Raw genomic sequence first — 22,354 nt, forward strand, 5'->3', positions numbered from 1 at the left:
TGAACTTTGCCTTAATAATGTTCAATGACCACACCTGCACAACTCTCTGGGGAAGAGAATTATACAGAACCGCAATCCTGAGAGAGAAAGAATATCTGCTCACTGCCATCTTAAATGGGAGACCTTTGTTTTTAAACAATGACCCCGAGTTCTAGACTCTGTCATAATGGGAAGCACTCTCTCAGTAGCCTCCTTATGAGATCCCTTCAATATCTTAAATGTTTCAATAAGATTACTTCTCATTCTTTGAAACTCCAATGCATACAGGTGCAATCTGTCAAACCCAATCTCCCCTACAACCTAGGAATCAGTTGAGTGAATTTTGTCTAAACTGTTTCAAATAAAATTGTGTCATTTCTTCGATAAAGAGACAAAAGCTGCATATAGTACGTAAGTGTGGTCTTACCAAGACACTGTACAACTGTAACAAAACTTCCCTATTTTATGTTCCATTTCCCTTGTAAGAAATGACAATATTTCACTTGCTTTCCTCATAACTTGCTGTACCTGCATATTAGCCTTTTGTGATTCATATTCCAAGAAACTCAGATCTCTCTGCACCATAGAGCTCTATAATTGATTCCTTTTAAATAATATGCTGCTTTTCTGTTCTTCCTGCTGAAATGGGAAAAATCTCATTTTACCACATTATACTTTGAAATAATGCCTTGGGAACCTTTGGTTAAATAGACAAATTTGACACACATTGATATTGCATTGGAAACATGGCATCTCAGACATGTAGAAATTCCTCACTGCGAAGCAATGGGAGTCACAGCCTAGATTTGGTGCTTAACCTACAATCTTCTAACTCAGAGGCTGAGAGTTTCACACATTGAAATACACCTGGAAGAACATGGATATCACTTGAAAGTAGGATCAGGTGATCCCTTTGGTCAAAACTGGATCAATATTCAGTGTCAACCTTCATATATGAAGAATGATCTGTGTTAAAAAGTCACCATTCTTATGCAACTGAATTTTGGCAAAGTGTCAACACATTTGACAGAGCAAATGAAAGGAGAATGACTTTCTTTCTCATCCTAACTGGCATGTATTTTTGTGGTTTTCCAGTATGATTGGGGAATTGGGGTCACTGGCTTATGGGAGGAGGTTAAAAACAAGTCAGTTCTTATAAATTTTGTTCAGTTTCAGCCAGTTGAAAGAAAAGAGAGGTTTGTTAATGACTGGGTCCAAAGATTTGCTGATTGACAACATCAGTTTACCCCAATGAACAAAGAACATAAAGTGGCTGCTTGGAGGCCACAAATGACAAAAAGAATTTGTTTAGTTCTTGATCTCCACTTTGAGAGTTAATCTTTCACAAAGTATTATGTGACCTTAAATTTTGCAATTTAAATATTGTGAATAATTATTTAAAGTAATAGCTTACAGTTAAAATTCTCATAGCCTCATAATCACATGTTCACTACAGGTCTTTTAAGGGTCTGTATATCTCCATTCAACATGCCACGATTTAATATAAAGTCCCTAGGGTGTAGATATATCTGGTGAAGCCTTTTCACTGCCAGATAATTATGGCACCCAACCTGCTGATTTAATCTATTCTGAATCCAGAGGTGGACTAAATCACTTCTCTGACCATTAAACAAAGATGTTCATGTAAATACTGCCATCACTAAGGGGGTGATGAAGCTTAACTGCACCAGGATCTTAACCTTTGCACTGCACATGACTCAAGCTTTTCTATCTCAGTTCATAAATGTGATTGCAGGTCCATCTTTTGATTCTGCAATTTAATAACTTGGAGTGCTGTCAGTACAGCTTTGAAAAATGGCTCCTATAAAATGTAATGACCTCAATCAGATTGTAAAGATTCACCCACTGAAGATTCGTTCATTTCAAACTAAATGAATTAATGTTGAGCTATGCAGAAGTTCAAGTGGCATTACAACTAATGTAACTCAGTAGTGTAACTGCAATTGAAAAGGGAGTTTTTGGCCTATGATAAGCTGAAATTATACAATAATATGATCAAGATTTATTCTTGGTGAAGTGTTATTCAATTGACCCAGTGTGGGGGCTTGACATGCTATGACAAGAACACACTTGAGGGTAGGGGTTACATGACAATACCGTGTTTAAACAAAGGGACATTACAATTGTTTATCAGCTGTTTATCTGAAAATATGCTATTGCTAATGGATCGATGCTTGAAAAGAAAACATGCTGAGCAGTCAGGAAAAAACAAAAAGAGTGGACAGCTCTTTAAAGGTGTCAACACAGCTATGATGGGCTGAATGCTCTCCTTCTGTGCTACTGGATTCCAGAATGCATATCTATATTATTGGAGTGGACAAGATTCTTTCTGCAGATCTCAGCATATAAATACTGCTGTGCTTTCTGCCAAAACTAACTTTTCAATCTCCCAGCTTGGGAAAGTGAAATCTGAGAGTGTGGAGTCATTTCGTACACATCGCAACAAATGCAATTTACAAAAATAAGAAAACTGAATTATTACAAAAAGCCTTATAAGCAAATGGTTGAGAATTGTCCAGTATGTCCCTACTGAAAATAATATTCTAACTACAAGGAAAGACTGGCCGTTTTAGGCTAACACTCAGAATCATATGGAACAAAATTCTGCACTAGATTCCAATTGGAAACTCCTTGGCCAGGGCAGTAAGGGGTGGCTAACCTCATCAGAAAGGAATTTTGGTAGATATAGTGGTTAATTTCCAATATAGGTAGCAAGAAAGCGCACAACCCTAAAGAACTTCCAACATAAAATTACACATTTCAGGTACTTTCAAATTATTTAATGTTTAAATCACAAATGCAGCCGACAAAAGGAAGTTTCACCATCATGACAGTAATAAGAAAAGATATGCACTACCAGGTAGTGTAGTATTTTCAAGATACTACACACAACCATACAAGAGACCATTCAACACATATGTACTAGCTCTCTGGAAACAGCAATCCAACTGGTCTCACTCACCTGCAATTTCCCCACTGCCCTGCAACGTTTTCCTTTTTAAGCAGAGAACAAATTCTTCTTTGAAAGTCGTTCCTGAATCTGTTTACCCCATCCTTTCAGACAGTGCATTCCAGATCATAACAATGTGCAGAATTTAAAAACCAAACCTCCTCACTTCTCCCTGGCTTTCTGTACCAATTATTTTAAATCAATGCCCTCTTGTTACTGACCTGCTTGCCAGTGGAAACAGTTTCTCTTTATCTATTCTATTAAAGTCCCATATAATTTTGAAAACTGTATGATCTAAATGGTTTGATGATAGAACTTAATAGTCAGCTGGGTGTGTAGAACAATCAATGTTCCAGAAAATGATGTCTTTATCAATGCCGAGACGTTAGTGGTCAATGGCGTATGACATTGTAGGACACGAGGTTTGTGTCATTCACCAGCAGACTAGTAAAACACATTGAGCTACTTCAACAACTTCATCTCATCTGTGTCAGGCAATTTGTTGAAAGCTTAGCTTAGGTGCAAGAAACTTGTAATAAAAATTCATGGAGTTTGCTGAAGAAACAAGACTGCTGGCAGATGAAAGGTCACCCTGCATCTGTGCTAGAGGTCAAGGGGCTGATTCTAATGCCGCATTGGGTTCTATATTTCACATATCACCTTAGCAGATAAAATTTGTGCTGATGCAACTCTTCTCATTCAGCATTTTTTTTTTATTATGTTTAGTAGCGTGCCGGGTGACAATATAAAACTTGCAGCATGATTCCTTTCGCTAGTTTTCACATTGAATGCTGAACGTCAGGAAAATCTGATGTGTGCATTAATTTCTCAGAAAAAAATAAGTGTCCCCTACATGATGGTAGATGTATTTGTTTAGAGTGACATCATGATCAGCATAGATACGGTAGGCTGAAGGGCCTGTTCCTATACTGCACAGTTCTGTGCAGGTTGTAGCATATGAACAAGGGTGCTGCAAACTATAAAAAAAACTCAACAAAGTAATTAAAATAAAAATACTAGTAAGTGCACATCATAAATTCAGTAGGGCTGTTGTGAAATTGGCCTTTCCTAAACAGATAAATAGAGCTGGGCTGTGCTTACTGAATGTTATGAAAATTACTGAATATTTCAAAAGAGAAATGTTGACACCTCAAGCTCCTGGATAGCTGTCCAAAGAAAGGCAGCAACAGATAACAATGGACAAGAAAATAAACACAAATATTTTCAGGGACAAGAACAATGCTAGTTGCTTTTTCAGCACACTCCAACAGCACCACTTTGACAATGACTTCATTTTCAAGCACAATATCTAAACAAGAGGGCGGCAGAGTAGATGCACTGAGTCCACGGCTCATCTGCTCCTGTTGGCTTTCTCTCTCTTTTTTTGGGCTCTTTTCTTTGGCTCTTTTTCCTTTTCTTTTTTCTTAACTTTTCTGGAGAGGGTTGGATGAGGGAGGAGGCTTCTAGCAGTGGTAGCAGCAGTGGCAACACCGGGATGAGCCAAACATGGTTCCACCCCAGCCAGGGGTCCCCTGGCGAGTAAGGAGCAGGTCCCAGGCTGATTCCCCTGGCCTTGACTCACAGGCTCGGCCAAGGCCCCGGGGCCGCAGCTGAGACCATCCGCCTGAAGGAGAGGTGGTGGTCTTGGCGCAGTGTGATGGTCTCCTGGTGTGGCAAACTTGTTCTCGCGTGACGGTCTTGTCCTCGTGTGGTGGTTTTGTCTTGGCATGGCGGTCTTGTCCCAGCGTGGAGGTCTCTTCCTCATGTGAAGTCTTTTTCGTGTTCAGCTTCCAGATGTTTCAGCAGCAAGACTATCCTGGCAGATAGTCTTGTCCAAGAGTGGTGGTTTTGGCCCAGCGTAGTGGTCTTCCTTTGTGGAGGCTTCCAGCCCAACGTTTCAGTGGCCTGGCTTGGCGGTCTTATCCCAGAATGATAGTCCCATTCTGCATTAGCGGTCTCATCCTGGCTGCATCCTCAGAGTACTCCATAGTTTCTTAATCACTTTCTCTGTGCCCAGGCACTCTTAACTGATTTGCAATGAACTTTGTCTTAATTTGATTTTTTCTATTATTATGTGTGACTGCTGTCATTGATACGCTGGAGTGGGGCAACTTATAAAACCCTTCACTGTAATTTTCATGTAAAAATACATGCAACAATAAATTTCTATTCCACATCTGAAGATACATTAATACAGGGTTCATCTTGCTAACATTTCACACATGGCTCCTAACTTCTTTCAGTTGAGGTCTACAAAAAAAGCCCTTAAGTCAAGAGAAGAAAGAATAGAGTGTTTTTTTAATCATGGGATGCAAGGCTATTCGTTATGTGCCCTTTATGGTTTCAATTGTGTAAGTACAGTTAGTACCTGAAAGCGTTAACAGACATCACACAAGTTCAACTCATTAGGATTTAAAGGTCTGTGCCTGAGAGAACCCTGAGTGTATTGTATCAGCTTTATCAGCATTAAGTCTATGTGATTAACAGTAATGGCCACCTACTTTTGTTGAGCATGATATCTCACAAGAGACAATCATGTGTCTTAGAGGCAATGTAACTAAATAATAATTGGGCCTATCTTCTGCTGAAGATGCTGTAAGAGCATTGTTCCTTGCTTGATGATCAGTAGGTTAAATTAATACCAATAAGAAGGATTGATGGCAGTAAATCTATCCAAGGCTTCGCAGTCATCATATTATGCTGGCAGCTCGAGCACTTGACGTTAAAAGTTGGTGACAGCTGTGAGGATTTTGCAATTATAATGGTTTCAATCACTATTTTATTACATTTACATTGGACGCAGCCCAGAGAAGGTTCACCAGAATGATCATGAGTTTGGAGTGATTTTCTTAAGCGCAGATTTTGAGCAGGTTGGGCCTGTACTCATTGGAGTTCAGAAGAATGAAAGGTGACCTTATTGAAAGATCGTTAGGAGCTTGATATGGACAGGCTGTTTCCCCTTGTGTGAGGCTCTAGGACCAGAGGGCATAAGCTCAGAGTAAGGGACTGCCCATTTAAAAAAGAAACAAGCAGGAATTTCTTCTCTAAGAGTTCTGAAGAACTCTGCAAAGGGCTGTACAATTGGGTTATTAATTATATTCAAGCTAGACAGAGTTTTCATCTATAAATTAATGATGGGGAATGGAGAAAATGCAAGTAAGTGCAATTGAGCATTATCAGACTAGCCATGCTCGCACAGGATAGCAAAGCAGATTCGATGGGCTGAATGGCCTAATCTTGTTCCTCCGTTTTATGGTTTGACCTGAGAAAACAGTCAAGTCTTTAGTTTAACATCTCATTTGAAAGATGGAACTTCTTACAGTGTACTATTCTGTAACAATATAACCTGATAGTATTATCTTATTTGCTTGTGCTTTGAGGCTTCCCTTGGTTTATAGAAGAACATGAGTATATTTGATCCTACAAACTGACCTCAGTCTCAGATAATGGAGCTTTATTAGTTCTCTTTCAATTTTTATTTTTTTCTGCTACCCAGGTTCATAAAACATCATAATGTAGTTTTAAATTGAAGGAAAAGTGAATTATCTGTGTATAGCAGAAGTACATCAACAGGAACATCCAATTATGAGCAGAACATTTCCTTTAAACAAACATTGCAGATTACATGGAAATACATTGCGATTAAATAAACGTTCCTTTCAAATTAATAGCATGCTAATTAACCAACACACAGCATAATGTAAATATAGATTTTATTTTAATACTTTATGTACACAGACAGAAATTTTTTCAATTTTGCTCAAATTTGAAGTCAGAAAATACGTATTCTGCAACCAACCTTTCAGGCCTTGAGATCCAAATTTTCACCATCCTCTGGGTGAAAACATTTCTCCTCAAAGTGACTGATTGGAAAAATGTTTAATTACATTTAATTCCGAGAAAAATATCTCTAATTATTCAGTTAAAAGGAGAAATTCTTTCCCTTTCCCCTACCTGCCATGCCCTCTGTTCCATCCATATAAAATGGCACAAAACATTGTTTCTTTCGAAAGTATTTAAGATCTCCCTACTGGTACTAAAAATTTACAAGATGGAATTTCCACTGCAGGCTCAACTGCTGATTTTGCAAATAATTCACAAATTGTGATGGTTTTAATATTTTTCAAAAAAAAAATGCAACTTCAATAAAACACTTGATATGGTTATGATCCCAGCTGATGGTACTGCCAAGCAGGTCATATCACAGAATGAATCCTAGCTTGATAGATCTTTTCTGTTACTCAACCTACTAGTTAGCCATTGGAACACATTCACACTAGGTTGCATACTTTTCTTTACCAACCAATGTTTATTACACAAAAGAAGAATAAACTAAACCAACTAAACTAAAACTAGCTAAATATAGAAAGCAGTTAGAATATCTTTAATTGCAAAGTAAACGAAGTTGCAATCTGCATTCAGACAGTTTTCATTACAAAAACTCAAGTCCAAGAAAATTACACTCATTTCCATTCCTAAAGTCTATTTAATGGACTGTTTACAAATACTTTGCCTTGGTTGGAACCAACAATTGATGAGTCCTTTCAGAGTTGCTGACACAAGCCTTCTGAAATCAGACTGCCTAAATTTCTTAGTTCTAACTTGCAGATTTCCAACCAAACTCTTCCTGGTTTGGAAGCTTTACAAAATAAACCATTCTGTTAAGGTGACTTGCTCTTTGAACTGCTACCAACTCCCTTTAGGACAGAAACTAAGCTTGTTTCGGAACAATATCCTAGTGCTTTTGGAACTGAATTACCAAACTTGCTCAAACCTAGATTCTGCTGAATGGAAAACAAAGCTTAAATCTTAAGTGTAAAATGTTAAATCATCTGAAATCAGAATATCTTAAATGTTTTCTTTACCTGTCATAATCCCAAGAATATAACCTCTATTTATTAACACGGTGACGAGTGGTGTGCCACAAGGATTGGTGCTAGGTCTTTTCCCTGGGGTGGAGGAGCCCAGAATTAGAGGGTATAGATGGGAAAGATTTAAAAAGGCCCAAAGGGGCAACTTTTTCACACAAAGGGTGGTGCGTGTATGCAATGAGCTGCCAGAGGAAGTGTTGGAGGCTGGTACAATTACAACATTTAAAAGGCATCTGAATGGATACATGAATAAGAAGGGTTTAGAAGGATATGGGCCAAGTGCTGGCAAATGGGACGAGATTAATTTAGGATATATGGACAGCAAGGATGAGTGGACCAAAGGGTCTGTTTCCATGCTGTACATCTCTATGACTCTATGATCTCAGGGATTTGCAGTCAGTTGCTTTCTGTAGAAACAACCAACTCCCATCTGTCTCTACTTTAAAACCCAAATTCCAAAAATAATATTAGTATTAATAAATTATACCCCTTTCATCACAGACATATTTAAGAGTGGTAAGTAGACACAGTTGGATTAAGACAACTAAAAACAGCATTATCAAAAGATAAACATTTCAAATCAATATCTGACTTTAAATTATTGAGTGAATTTCAAAAAATGTGAACTACTTTTTAATTAAAATAACCTTACAAAAATGTAACTATTACCATTCTTGTGCCCAAAATACCAAGCCTGATAGTTTATAAATGAGCTCAGTTAGCGGAACCTCCCAATACTGATGAATTGACGCTGGGCACCTGGCTTGTTGGTGGGGTCCCCACTTTTTAACACAGTGATATTAAAAGTAGTGGAACCTATCACAACCACTTGAGTTACACTGATTGTAATTTGAACTTAAAATTCCGTGGTTTTTTGTGCCAATTAGTCAACTTTGGATGAAACGTACTGAAGTAGTATGTGTAACCAAGTGTCTGTGCGTTTCCTGTCCAGCACACATCACAGACTTACTATGGTGCAGGAAGCAGGTATTTGACCCATTGTGTTTGGGCACCTTTGTTGACTGCCAACCTCCTGCCTTTTCCCTGTCACTCTGCACCTTGTCTCTATTTAAATAATCAGCTAATACACTCTTGAATGCCTTGAATGAACTGCCTCTGCCACACTTCCAGGCAGTCGATTCCAAACCTGAATCACTATGTAAAACGGTTTCCTTCTTTTGCAAGTCACTTTAAACTTGCTCTTAATAAGCTTATGAATGGAAAAAGACTCTCCCTATCTACTCTGGTCAGATAGAATTGAAGATAACACATCAACTCAAGGTGTCTACCAATGCCGCATTTGCATTGCAATGATATTTGCGACGGAAATAAAATTAGCAGTGCCAGGAACTGCATCAAGGAGGGAATGAACTCTAGAATGACAGTCTCAAAGGGCAATCATGATTTTGAAAGCTTGTATCACACCTCCTGTTTGTCTTCTCCTTTCCAAGGAAAACAATTCCAACTTATCCCAGGTATCCTCAACTAAAGATTGTCATTGCTGCAACCTCATGAAAAAAAACATTGTTTATTCAATCTTCTCCATATTGAATTCTGGGGAAGTTCATTACAAACATTCTGCCAGCTTTACAAATACTCATTAAACATTACTCTTGTTTCCTGTTCCTCAGCTATATCGATACTGTTCCTTTTATTCACTGGGCTATAACACTTCTCACAAGTTTATGTGGCACTGTGTTAAATACCTTTTGCAAGTCCATGTGCATCACAACATCATCATGATCAACCCTTTGTTTCCTGTTGAAAAAACTCCAGCAGATTAGTTAGACGCGACATTTTTCTTAAATCCGTGTGGCTCTTCTGAATTAACTCATGTTTTTCCATGCAACTATGAATTCTATCTAGAATAGTTTAGATTAGATTATATTCCCTACAGTGTGAATACAGGCCCTTCGGCCCAACAAATGCACACCGACCCTCCGAACAGCAACTCACCCAGACCCATTTCCCTCTGACTAATGCACCTAACATTATGGGCAATTTAGCATGGTCAATTCACCTGACCTGCACATCTTTGGACTGTGGGAGGAAACTGAAGCACCTGGAGGAAACCCACGCAGACAGGGGGAGAATGTGCAAACTCCACACAGACAGTCACCAAAGGCTAGAATCGAACCTGGGACCCTGGTGCTGTGAAGCAGCAGTGCTAACCATGCCGTGTTTCTAGAAGTTTCACCACCATTGAAGTTAAACTGACTGGTCTATAATTGCTTGGCTTATCTTTATTACATTGTTTAAACAAGGGCATAACATTTGCAATTCTCCAGTTCCCTGTCATCACCTCTGACCCCAAGGAAAATTGAAAGATATCGTCAGTGTTTCTGCCATTTCCACTCTCACTTTCTTTCAAAATGCTTGGATACATTTCATCTTGTCCTGATGCAACATCAACTTTAAACATTGACAGCTTATTTACTACCTCCCCCTTATCAATTTTAAACCATTGTAGTCACTGAGTTTCCTTCTCTATCACCATGTCTGCAGCAGCATCTGCTTCCTTGGTAAACTCAGTTGCAAATTTGACACCTCAGCTACGTCTCCCTGTAAAAATCCCCTTTTTGATCCCTAGTCTTTCTTCCTCCTTTACTACTCTTACTATTGTAGTACTTACAGAGACTTGGGATTTGCCTTTATATTAGCGACTGATCTTTTATTTTCATAATTTCTCTTCACTTCTTTTATTTGTTTTGTTATCTCCCTTTTCTACTTCTGTATTCAGCTAAGTTCTCAATTGTATTTTCTATCTGACATGTCATGAGCATATATTTTCTTCTTTAACTTATCTCCTTCATCATCCTGGGAGCTCTGGATTTGTTGTTCTATTTTTGACTGCTCAAGTAATATACTTTGACTGTGCCCTAATCCACCTCCTCTTTGAAGATGGCCCATTGCTTGGTTACTGTTTCTCCTAACCACCCCATCACCAACTCCAACCTCCTGCCCCTTGCAACGCGCAGCCCTCCACTCCCTGTGCTCCAACCCCAATATCACCATCAAACTAGCAGACAACGGGGGCACTGCGGTAGTTTGGCACACCAACTTCTACACTGCTGAAACCAAGCGCCAACTCACAGACACCTCCTCCTACTCTCCCATCGACCATGACCTCACCTCCCAACACCAAACCATCATCCACAACCTCATCACCTCTGGGGATCTCCCATCCACAGCCTCCAACCTCATTGTCTGAGAACCCAGCACCGCTCGATTCTACTTCCTACCAAAGATTCACAAACCTGACTGCCCCGGTTGACCCATTGTCTCTGCCTGCTCCTGAACTCATCTCTGCCTACCTGTCCCCTTTAGTTCAGGAACTCCCCATCTACGTTTGGGACATCACCCATGCCCTTCATCTCCTCCAAACCTTTCATTTCCCCGGCCCCCCTATGCCTTATCTTCACCATGGACAACCAGTCCTTGCACATATCTACCAGCCACAACGAAGGCCTCCAAGCCCTCAGTTTCTTCCTCTCACGTTGTCCCAATCAGTATCCTTCCACTGACTCATCCGCCTGGCTGAACTGGTCCTCACCCTTAATAACTTCTCCTTCTAATCCTCCCACTCCTCCAAACCAAAGGGGTAGCCATGGGCACCAGCATGAGCCCCAGCTATGCCCACCTTTATCGGTATGTGGAACAGTCCATCCTCCGCTGCTACACCAGCACCACTGTCCACCTTTTCCTCCGCTATATCAATGGCTATATCGGCACTACCTCATGCTCCCACGAGGAGGTTGAAGAGTTCATCAACTTCACTAACACCTTTCACTCCGACTTCAAATTCACCTGGACCATCTCAGACACCTCCCTCCATTTCCTGGATCTCTCCATCTCCATCTCCAGTGACTGACTAAACACGGACAACTACTATAAATCCACCAATTCCCATAGCCACCTGGACTACACCTCTTACCACTCTGCCTCCTGTAAAAATGCCATCCCTTATTCCCAAATCCTCTGCCTCTGCTGCACCTGTTCCCAGGATGACCAATTCCACCTTAGAAAATCCCAGGTGGCCTTCTTCTTCAAAGAACGCAGTTTCCCTCCCCAAGTGGTCGACGATGCCCTCCAGCAATCTCCTCCACTTTGCCCTTGAATCCCACCCCTCCCAACGCAACAAGGACAGAACACCTCCAGTCCTCACCTTCCACCCCACCAACCTCTGTATACATCGCATCATCTTCTGCCATCTACAAACAGACCTCCCCATGAGGAAAATATTTCCCTCTCTGTCCCTATCAACATTTCAGACAGACCATTCCCCCCACCAGCCCACACCCCATTCCTGGCACCTTCCCCTGCCACTGCAAGAAGTGCAAAACCTGCACCCACACCTCCCCCCTCACCTCCATCCAAGGCACCAAAGGATTCTTCCACATTCAAAAGAAATTTCCCTGTACTTCCACTAATGTCATCTACTGTCTCTGTTGCACCCAGTGTGGTCTCCTCTACATCGGGGAGACAGGACACCAACTTGCGGATTGTTTCAGAGAACATCACTGGGACACCCACAAACCAACCACACCACCCCGTGGCTGAACACTAACTCCCCCTCCCAACTCCATGAGCACATGCAGGTCCTAGGCTTCCTCCATCACCAAACCCTAACCACCCGACGTCTGAAGAAAGAATTCCTTGGGACCCTGCAACCACATGGGATTAATGTGGATTTCACCAGTTTCCTCATTTCACCTCCCCCCACCTTATCCCAGTCACAAGCCTCCAACTTGGCACCACCCTCTTGATTAGATTCCCTACAGTGTGGAAACAGGCCCTTCAGCCTAACAAGTCCACCTCCGAAGAGTAACCAACCCAGACCCATTTCCTTCTGATTAATGCACCTAACACTACAGGCAATTTAGCATGACCAATTCACCTGATCTGCACATCTTTGTGACTGTGGAAGGAAACCGGAGCACCCAGAGGAAACCCATGCAGACACGGGGAGAATGTCCAAACTCCACACAGACAGTTGCCCGAGGCTGGAATTGAACCTGGGTCCCTGGTGCTGTGAGGCAGCAGTGCTAACCACTGAGCCATCGTGCCGCCCCTACTGTCTTTAGTATTTCACATCTACCCGCTCCAACCTACTCTCCATCCGATCACCTCCTCCCCCATCTTCATCTACCTATCGCTTTTTCAGCTACCTTCCCCCCAGGCCCACCCCCTCCCATTTATTTCTCAGACCCCACCTGGCCACAAACCTCTTTCCTGATGAAGGGCTTATGCCCGAAATGTCGACTCTCCTGCTCCTTGGATGCTGCCTGACCTGCTTTGCTTTTCCAGCACCACACTCTCGACTACTGTTTCTCCTGCCAACTTCTGGTTCCAATTTATCCAACTCAGCTTGGTTCCCGACCTATAGAAGTCTGTTCTCCACCTGGTGATTATTCTTACTCTAGATGGTTCACTGTCATTTGCGACCAAAATCCTAAATCTTGTAACTTAATTATCACTTAAGTGAGCTCTCACTGACACTTGATTTACGTGGCCCGCCTTATTCCCAAGAACTAGACCTAGCAGTGTCTCCTTTTTAGTTTGACTGGATGCACACTGCTGCAGGAAGTTCTCCTGAATACGTTCCAACAACATTAACCCTTCACTGCCTGTCAGAAGTCTGACATATGCACACACTTTATTCTATTATGCAAAGACCTAGAACTCTCTCTAAAACTGAACAGCCTAGAACAATATCTATCTGGGCTTAAAACTGACCACAGTGTGTCTATCATATTACTGCCAATGTTACTCATGGATCACAGTCAAAATTACTACCAGGTTACAACTTTTACTCTTTGTACCAGACCACAGGGAAAAAAAATGAGGCAAATTCATTCCCTCTTGATCTTTCACCATGTACAGACAAGAGTTGTGCAGCTCTTCTCATGACAACGAGACCAGAAACAGAGCAGAATAGGACTCAGACTTAACTTTTGTGGTAATGAATGATATTAATTTGTAGCACTGAGTAAGGTAACAGCGATGAAAGTCTCACTCAAGAAAGAAAGACCTATGAAATTCTTAACAGGACCCAATCAACAAAATCTGAAAACAAACCAGACCCTGATGTCTGTAACCTTTACCAAGACATTGCAATATATGTTTTGATGATCCATTGTTCAGCCTGTCTGATGGTCCATCCTAAGTAAATTAGCTTCATGAAAATCAAGTTGGTTCTATAATGAGTGGACAAATATTGCTCCACATTACAAATTGGTGAAATTGAGAGGTACCTCCTTTCTTTTTCGTTATAGAGAAAAATAGAATGAAAAACCTTCACTATCTATTAAATGGATGGGTATATAGAATACAGCAGACAGTACAAGTATAGCAAAAGTAATAATAAAACCTGAGCTGTTGATACAATATTTGAGATGCATCCTTTGTAAATGTAGTCCTTTGTAAAGTGACTTTACATTGACTTACAATGACACAGTGGCTCAGTGGTTAGTACTGCTGCCTCACAGCACCAGGAACCCAGGTTCAATTGCACCCTTGGGCAGCTGTCTGTGTGCAGATAGTTGCAAATTCTCCCCATGTCTGCGTGGAATTCCTCTGAGTGCTTGAGTTTTCTCCCACAGTTCAAAGATGTGAAGGTTAGGTGGACTGGCCATGCTAAGTTGCCCAGTGTCCAGGGATATGCAGGGCAGGTGAATTAGACATGGGAAATGCAGGGTTACAGGAATAGGGTAAAGGGGGTGGGTCTGGATGCGATGCTGTTCAGAGGGGTGGTGTGGACTCGATGGGCCGAATTGTCTGCTTTCACACTGTAGGGATTCTATGATTCTAGATATCAGTGTCACTGCTAGTATTGGCACACACTGGGTGGAATTTAGTGCTCGCTGGGAAATTCTGAAGGTGGTGAGTAGGCATGGTAATTGGATGAAATGGTGTCAGTCAGAGATCATGCTGTTTCTGCCCTAAATTAAGTTCAGGCCAGGAAGACTTGTGAATGGACCTCCTGCCTAACCTTCAATTGTGGGTCCATCCTACTATCACTAGTGAGGCATACAGAAACTCTAATGAAACATGGGCTCTGTGATGGATAGGGGGTGCTGGTCTCCTCCAAAAGCATTTAGTATATGAGTACGTGATCAACGAACCTGGCAAGGAGGAGGGTAGAATCGCTGAGAGGCTCCCCCATCAACCCTTGCCCCCATCTCCTGTGATCCCTATCCCATCTTCACTCACAAACTGTACATTTCAGTGACCCCAAGCCTCTGGTTGGTGTGATCTGTGACTACTGCTCTCTTGATGGGCTTGCCTGCAGTGCACAGCTGCCAGCCTCTTGATTGTTCCCCAGTTCTCGGGGGCAGGATGTCCATCTCCTTGATCCCAGGGAAGAACCACCATTCACCACTCAAGTGCCTGAGAAGTCTTTAATTCAGTGTGCCTTCCCTGAAGGAGGTAATGCAGAGCTCTTGTCAACATTCCAGCCACTGGGTAAGTTCCTTATACTCCATGTGACTGTACTAAGGTATGTAATAATTTACACTTACAATTCAGTTAAAGTATTTTGAATTTTGGCACTATTTAGAAGTTGTGCAATAAATGAGCAGCACACAAACATGGTGTAAACATTAACTGTAAGATTTTAATTATCAGCTATGCAGTTTGAATACAGTACTGCCAGCTGCTGTTCCCCAAATAATGGCAGCTGCTCATATACATTTAATGGGAAGCCGCTAGACTGTATCGGAAAATTTTTCCTCTGTAAAATGTATGTTTTACAACTTAATAAGCTGTCTGTGCATTATTTAAATTTCTAAAATAACTTTTTTTGAGCTCCTTACATCACATCCAATCATCCCATTTTCTTACAGACAATGCCCTAAATTTGAAATAGTACTCTATTGGCATAATGGAATCCATGCCATTGGTCAAAGCATTTCTGTGTGGGTAGTATTTATTAATATATGGAAATATATTGAGAGAGATTAAAATTCATACCCAATATTGTGTGAACATTCCTGCCTTGAAATCATTTTTTGAAGAGGGAAGGAGAGTGGGAAGATGGGATCAAGGGAGACAAAGATGAGGAAGAGGCAACAACAACATTTTAATAGTGCCTTCAACTCAGTTAAACCTCCTAAGGTCCTTCACAGGAGCATTATCGAACAATATAATGGGAATGGAAATGAAAGGTTAGCAGGAGGAGGAGGAGGAGGAAAGCAAATGAGGACAGGGGGCAAAACCACAAGAGGGACAGGGAGATGGAAAGAAGACAGGAAAGGGAAGAGAAAGAAGAGGAAGCAGAGAAAGAGTAACAAGAAGAACACAAATACGTGAAAAAAGACATTGATTCATTTTCTCAAACTTTATATGGACTCAGGAGTTGAATAATGGAAACAGCACTGCAAAATGCACACATTATTATGATGCTCCTATTTAATAAAGCAGAACATTGTTCAAGATCAGAAATGATCAAGGTTTATACTGGCTACCGAGCAAATATTGTATTTTTTTGTTTAGAAGTGACCTTAATGCCCCTCATCAGTAAAATTAAATCAATACTATGAGACTTTGCAACATCACAGCATCACTTTTTCTGCAGTTATTCTTTTGAGACAAAGTGCTTTCATTGGAAAACCTCTCCCAGTGAGATTTTCTTTTGGCTGGGGTATCAAATGCTTCTATTTTCTCTTCAGCAGCCTTCAGTTATTCATCACTGAGTCGGCAAAGACCGAATGATGTACTTGTAGAAGCCCCATAATGTGATGCTGAGCAGTCTGGTGATTCTCCTTGCTGTCTTACCCTGGGGATTACTGCTAGGCCCTACTGCTTGCACAATACTACAGCTGAGATCAACAGCCTATTGAGCACAGAGCAGCCAAACCCGTGTATCCGGACATGGGGAGGCAGGAAACTTGGTGATCCCACCAAATGCACCAACCGCAGCTCAATATCAAGCCAATGGGGCCAAAATTTCTCAAACTGTAAAACAGTGATTATTTTTCAAACATGTAGAGTGAGCTGATTGGGAAGAAACTTTAATGAACGCACAGTGTTTGCTAATTCATTCAAATATTTTCAGTTGCACTGATCGCAGTGCTTGAAAATTAATTTTCATCACATATATTTGTTGTGAAATGCAATTAGTACAAAGTACTTTTCTCCCAAGCAAACTCTTTTTTTTCTACAAGGAATTTTTCCTCTTTGCTCCTGATTAATTCTATCCCTTGGTTAAGAAACTGGTCAATCATTTCTGCACCACCTGTGGGACCTTCCTGTTCAAAAATCATTGTCATGTTTGCCTACCTAACAAGTCATTTCATTTCAAACTATTTCACTGCAGATGAAGTGATCAGAGATATGATGCAATAATACATCGTTCTTATGTTCAATTTCTACCAGGTGTCAATATTCACTTGAAATATTTCAAATGCCTTCCTGTCTTCCTACTGACCTCTCATATGCTGACAAGATATTCAGAAACATATTATTTATCATTTATACCAACACCACAGGATAGTCATCTACTCTATGTGAGATACAAAATTTATTCAGCTGTTGTGAGATAGCAACCTGCCCAGAACTATTTTCAACAAGGTACCGACAGCTGTAAAATAATCTGAAGAACAGCTGCGTGTGCCACTCAGCTCTAGTGAGTGCTATCTGTAACCATAGCAACTCACACCTAATCACTGTCCAACTTCACAACAATTCAATCCGTGCAAGAAAAGAGACCAGCAGAAAGTCAAAATTTTTCCAGCTGTCTAGAGTTACAAATTTAACTAAATATTATGAACATGGAACAGCAAAAGGGTGAGGACAATTGTGTTATCTTGAGTGCAGGAAATTAAGGGGTTATTTATGATTAAAAGAATGACAAGAGAGACACAGAGATGAGTAGAGCATAATAACCTACTTTCTCTGATGGAGGAAGTCCAGTACAAAGAGACATAACCTTAAAATTAGAACTGGCTGTTTAGAGGTAATACCAGGAAACATTTCATACAAAGGGTTGTGGAAATGTACTTCCTCACACAAAAGCTGTTGAGACCAAGGCAAGGAGAAAAGGCAGAGGGGTTGGTGATCAACTATAAATTTATAAAATGATAGATTTTAATTAGGCAAGGGTACTAAAGGTTGTGGAACTAAGGTGGGTACGTGAACTTTATCTGTAGATCAGGAGTGATCAGATTGAATGATGGACAAGTATTGTGGCCTGTTTGATGTTTTAATGAAATATATTGGACTCTTGGAGCAATTCCTGATGAAGGACTTAAGCCCAAAACGTCGATTCTCCTGCTCCTCAGATGCTGCCTGACCTGCTGTGCTTTTCCAGGACCATACTCTCGACTCTTGGAGCAATGTATAACATTTTGTTGATTGCTTGCAGCAGAGACATAGAGGATTCATGGGCATTCTACCAGTTTCCTTAACAAATTATACTTCATAACTTTCTATGCATAGTCCTGCACGTATCATCACACTGAAGTTAATTATTATCACTTTAGACTTGAGTTCCTTTTTGGAATTATGTTACTGAAAGAAATGAGTTATTATAAAAGACAAAATCCATCGTAAAGGCAGACCTCCAAATCTTAAAAAGAATCAATGTGATTTCTTATCTGACTCTTTCTATACTTCACAAAAGAATAAATATGATCATCTTCCTTTCTCAGTTGGGGTTACATACTTCCCTTATGTTGACTGCAAATAGCATTCACAATACAAACTGCAACTATAAAAATAAACGCAAATGCTAAAAAAATCCAAAATAAAGAACAGAAACAGTTGGAAATGCTGTTAAGTGTCTGAAAGACAAGGCTTGGTCAACATCTCAGGAGAAGTACTTTATCAGTATGTCTTGATACATGGTCATGAGTAAAATGATAATTGCTGTTTTTCCTTCATATTGTGAATGACTCAGTATTAACTTCCCGTCTCTTCTGTTTATTTGTAATTTCTCACTCTTCATTTGTAATTGATCACCACATCTACAAATATGTTCAGGTGCTGGGTTATTGATGAAATTCACAAAAGAACACTTTTAATACCATGGTCTGGTTTTCTCCCTTGTCTTTCCTTTTTAAAGTCAGAAGGCAAAAGACAGCAAGTTATATATGTCCAATAGGTTTATTTGAAATCACACTCTTTTGGGGTGCTGTTCCTTCGTCAGGTGAAGTGGAGGGAAGCGCACAGGCCCAGAATGTATTTACAGAGAGATAATGGCAAGCTGATGGTGTATAACTTCTGGGCCTGTGCGCTTTCCTTCACCTCACCTGATGAAGGAGCAACACTCCGAAAGCTTGCGATTTCACATAAACCTGTTGGACTATAACCTGGTGTCATGTGACTTCTGACTTTTCAGTCCAGTCCAAAACCAGCACCTCCATATCATGGTTTCCTCTTTAGCTCTTTGCTGAGAAAAAGGTATGACTTCTCCCTGGTCTCCCATCCAAGGCACTTTTCATATGATATTCTTGACAATGGTACTGGCAAGCCACTCCACTATCACAGGCAAAGTCAACACCCTTCTGAATCTTTGCAAATGGCAGATTGTTGGATACAGGTCAGGTATAGAAACAATTCCTTCTCACCAACCAAAGGATACTGAGGCTAATTTTGGCATCTCTACTGCTCCCCTGTTGAAATCGGCCAGCTCACCACGGACATATGGTCAAACTTGATACGTTTTCAATCACATGCCTCAACTGCTTGATAAATAACAGTCTGGTTATTCTGATGGACATACAGCCATGGAGCAGTGCAAGCTGGGCTTGTGAGTTAGGACCTGCAAAATCCCAGTCACAGAAGAAATTGAATATTTTAATGGACAATTCCTCTGCATCTGGAAACTTGATACATCTCTTAATGTTGGAGAATTCTCTTCACTTCAGTTAACAAGGAAAACCCAGGAAAAGTTAGACAATTAAAATCCCAGTCCCATTCCTGGGTAATTATTTAACTGACTCTCTAACATGCTGAACAACACTACCTCACACCCCTGACAGCAAACTACATCCTCCAACCAGACCTTGCCAATCCCATAAGATTATATTCTGCTGCCCAGGGAATCTAACATAGACCCCACTGCTGGTCTGAACCTCGAGACTCAACAGACCACAACTGCATACCCTAATGCTGGCCCCAACAAGCCCCATTGTCTACCAGCCTTGACAGCACGCACCCACCATCCTTGATATATTTCTCTCCCACCATCTGCAACAGCAACTCCCCCATGCTAACATACCCATTCTTCCTCCAATCTACCCTAAGCACTCCATCAATTAGCCAGCACATTACCCAGGTGGCACCATTTGTTACTGACAATCTACTTAACTGGTACCTTACCCACCTAGCATCCTTATCCCTTCACCAGCTGCCACCCCAACACTCACCTTACAAACAACCTTGACACAGCAGATGTCAGAGTGTCCGACTGGTGCTGGATATTTAAAATTCAGAGTACCACACATTGGCTGCTGCAAAAAGGAGTATGGTTTGACTTCTCTTGATTATCCAGCACTGTGGAAAACTGTGCTTTTTTAGATAGGCTCTGCATTTCTGCAGGAGCCAGGATAGGAATTCACAGATAGAAAGGTAAAGCTCAGCTCTAACATTAAAAACTAGCAGAGTGGCAATCTGACCATGATTACCATTCTTTGGAGTACACAAGCCAAGCTTTAAGTCATGGGGAGAGTCCCAGGATGACATGTGAACTAAATGGTCACACTGTCACCGATTATAGTTTTAATGTCACAGCACAGCTTGAATCAATAGGTCTACCATAGAAATCAGTATAAAATGTAAGGGAGACAGTACCGAATATATCAACTATTTTTAAGTTATACAACTCTTCTTGATATATATTAACAACTTGGACTTGAAAATTCAGGCTATAATTTCTAAGTTTGCAGATGATGCAAAGGTCAGAAGATGGTAAAGAGTGAGGGTTGAAATTAACAAACAGCATAGGATGGTGAAATGGACGGATGGAGTTTATTGGAAGGGAGTGTAAATTAATACATTGCAGTAGGCAGAATGAGGAGAGGAAATATAAACTAAAAATGATTCAATTTAAACGAAGTCCAGAAAACAAGATATGAGGGGATGTTTGAGCATAATCCCCTTGAGGGGGCAATGAAAATTAAGCATGCTGTTAAAAAATGCTATGAATCCTTGGCTTTTTAAATAGAGGATCGGAGTATAAAAAAAACCCTTTTTTAGACTGGTTGAGACACAGCTAAAGTGGTGTGTTCAGTTCTGAGCGTCACAATGTGAAGGTCGCAGATAGGATGCAGGTTTTGCTGCTGGGAATGAAAAGATTGTAATCATAGAGAGACCACAGAAGCTGGAGTTATTCTCATTAGAATAGACAAGGTTAAGAAGAGATTTAACAGAGGTAGTCACATTTATGACAAGAGAATTGAAACATTTGTGATCCAATGGGGTGGATAAATTTGGGAACTTAGGTGAGGGACAATTTGCGGGGAGGAGATCATGTAATGAAATCTTCATGATTATTTCCAGCAGAGTTGACAATCCTCAAATCGTATAGGTAATTAAGTAACAGATTTTAATTAAAACATTACGTTTGTAATGAAGACGTTAAAAGTGCATAGTGGACAATCAAAGTGGACAGAGTAGGAAAATGAGTACTTCAGATATAAACTTTCACTAAATCATTATCTGCTGTCTATCTCCAAGGTATATTTATTGAAAATAAATCAGCATATAGACATTTTGTGGGCTTCTTTTCCTATCTCTATTCTAAATTTTGATTTAAAAATGTAACTATGCCAAGTCCCAAATCAGTGATACTGTTTCATTTCATTAGGCATAAAGTAGCACTGGTCTTTCATAATTGATATTCAACTCGAGTAATCAGAATTGCTTTCAGCATGTTAGAAGCAGTTTGAGACTGAATGGAAATTATAAAGGGTAGATTTAGGTAGGTAGTAAATCTTAAAATAAATGCATCCTCCAAAAGTTATTGGTGTGTCAGGCAATCTAATAGGAAAAATCAGAATCAGAGTCCGACTTATTTTGCTGATGTTATTACTGGGCACTTTAGTCTTTCCTGCTGAATTGCCCTCTTTCCCACTTAATCTATGATCTGCAATGGGACTTGGCATTGAAACAGGTTTACTGTATTGCTCTCAGGAATTGTTCGGGTTCCTGTTAAGAGGAATAGCATGAGTCAATTCTTACCCCCTCCTTAATACACTTCCAGAATGCACAGACTGTAGTTGATACGTCAAAAAAAAAAGACAGAACCATGACCATTCCTCTGCATTTTTGGAAACTTTTGGGGTTGTCACAGACGTGTGCCAAACTGGTCATGTTAGCTCATTATTTCACAAAGTGGGGCCGACTGGGAGCTCCAAATTCATTTTGAGGCCAAGTTCTACCTGCATCCAGATGAACAATGTCAAAAGCAATGCTACAATTGGTGAGAGTAAAATATACATCATTTTATATAGCTGTTTCCCTCGGACATCTAAAAGTGTCTCTGTCTTAAAGTTCATAAAGTACGTTTTGAAGTGTACTCACTATTATAAAG

General features: G+C 40.5%; 1 protein-coding gene across 3 annotated transcripts in view; it reads right to left on the minus strand.

The window, feature by feature from the left end:
- The window catches only part of znf407 (zinc finger protein 407), a 499,933-nt gene that overhangs the window by 32,158 nt on the left and 445,421 nt on the right, over positions 1–22,354 (minus strand). The gene's annotated exons all lie outside the window — the stretch shown is intronic.

The sequence above is a fragment of the Chiloscyllium plagiosum genome, chromosome 4 (assembly GCF_004010195.1).
Source record: "Chiloscyllium plagiosum isolate BGI_BamShark_2017 chromosome 4, ASM401019v2, whole genome shotgun sequence".
NCBI classification, from domain to species: domain Eukaryota; kingdom Metazoa; phylum Chordata; class Chondrichthyes; order Orectolobiformes; family Hemiscylliidae; genus Chiloscyllium; species Chiloscyllium plagiosum.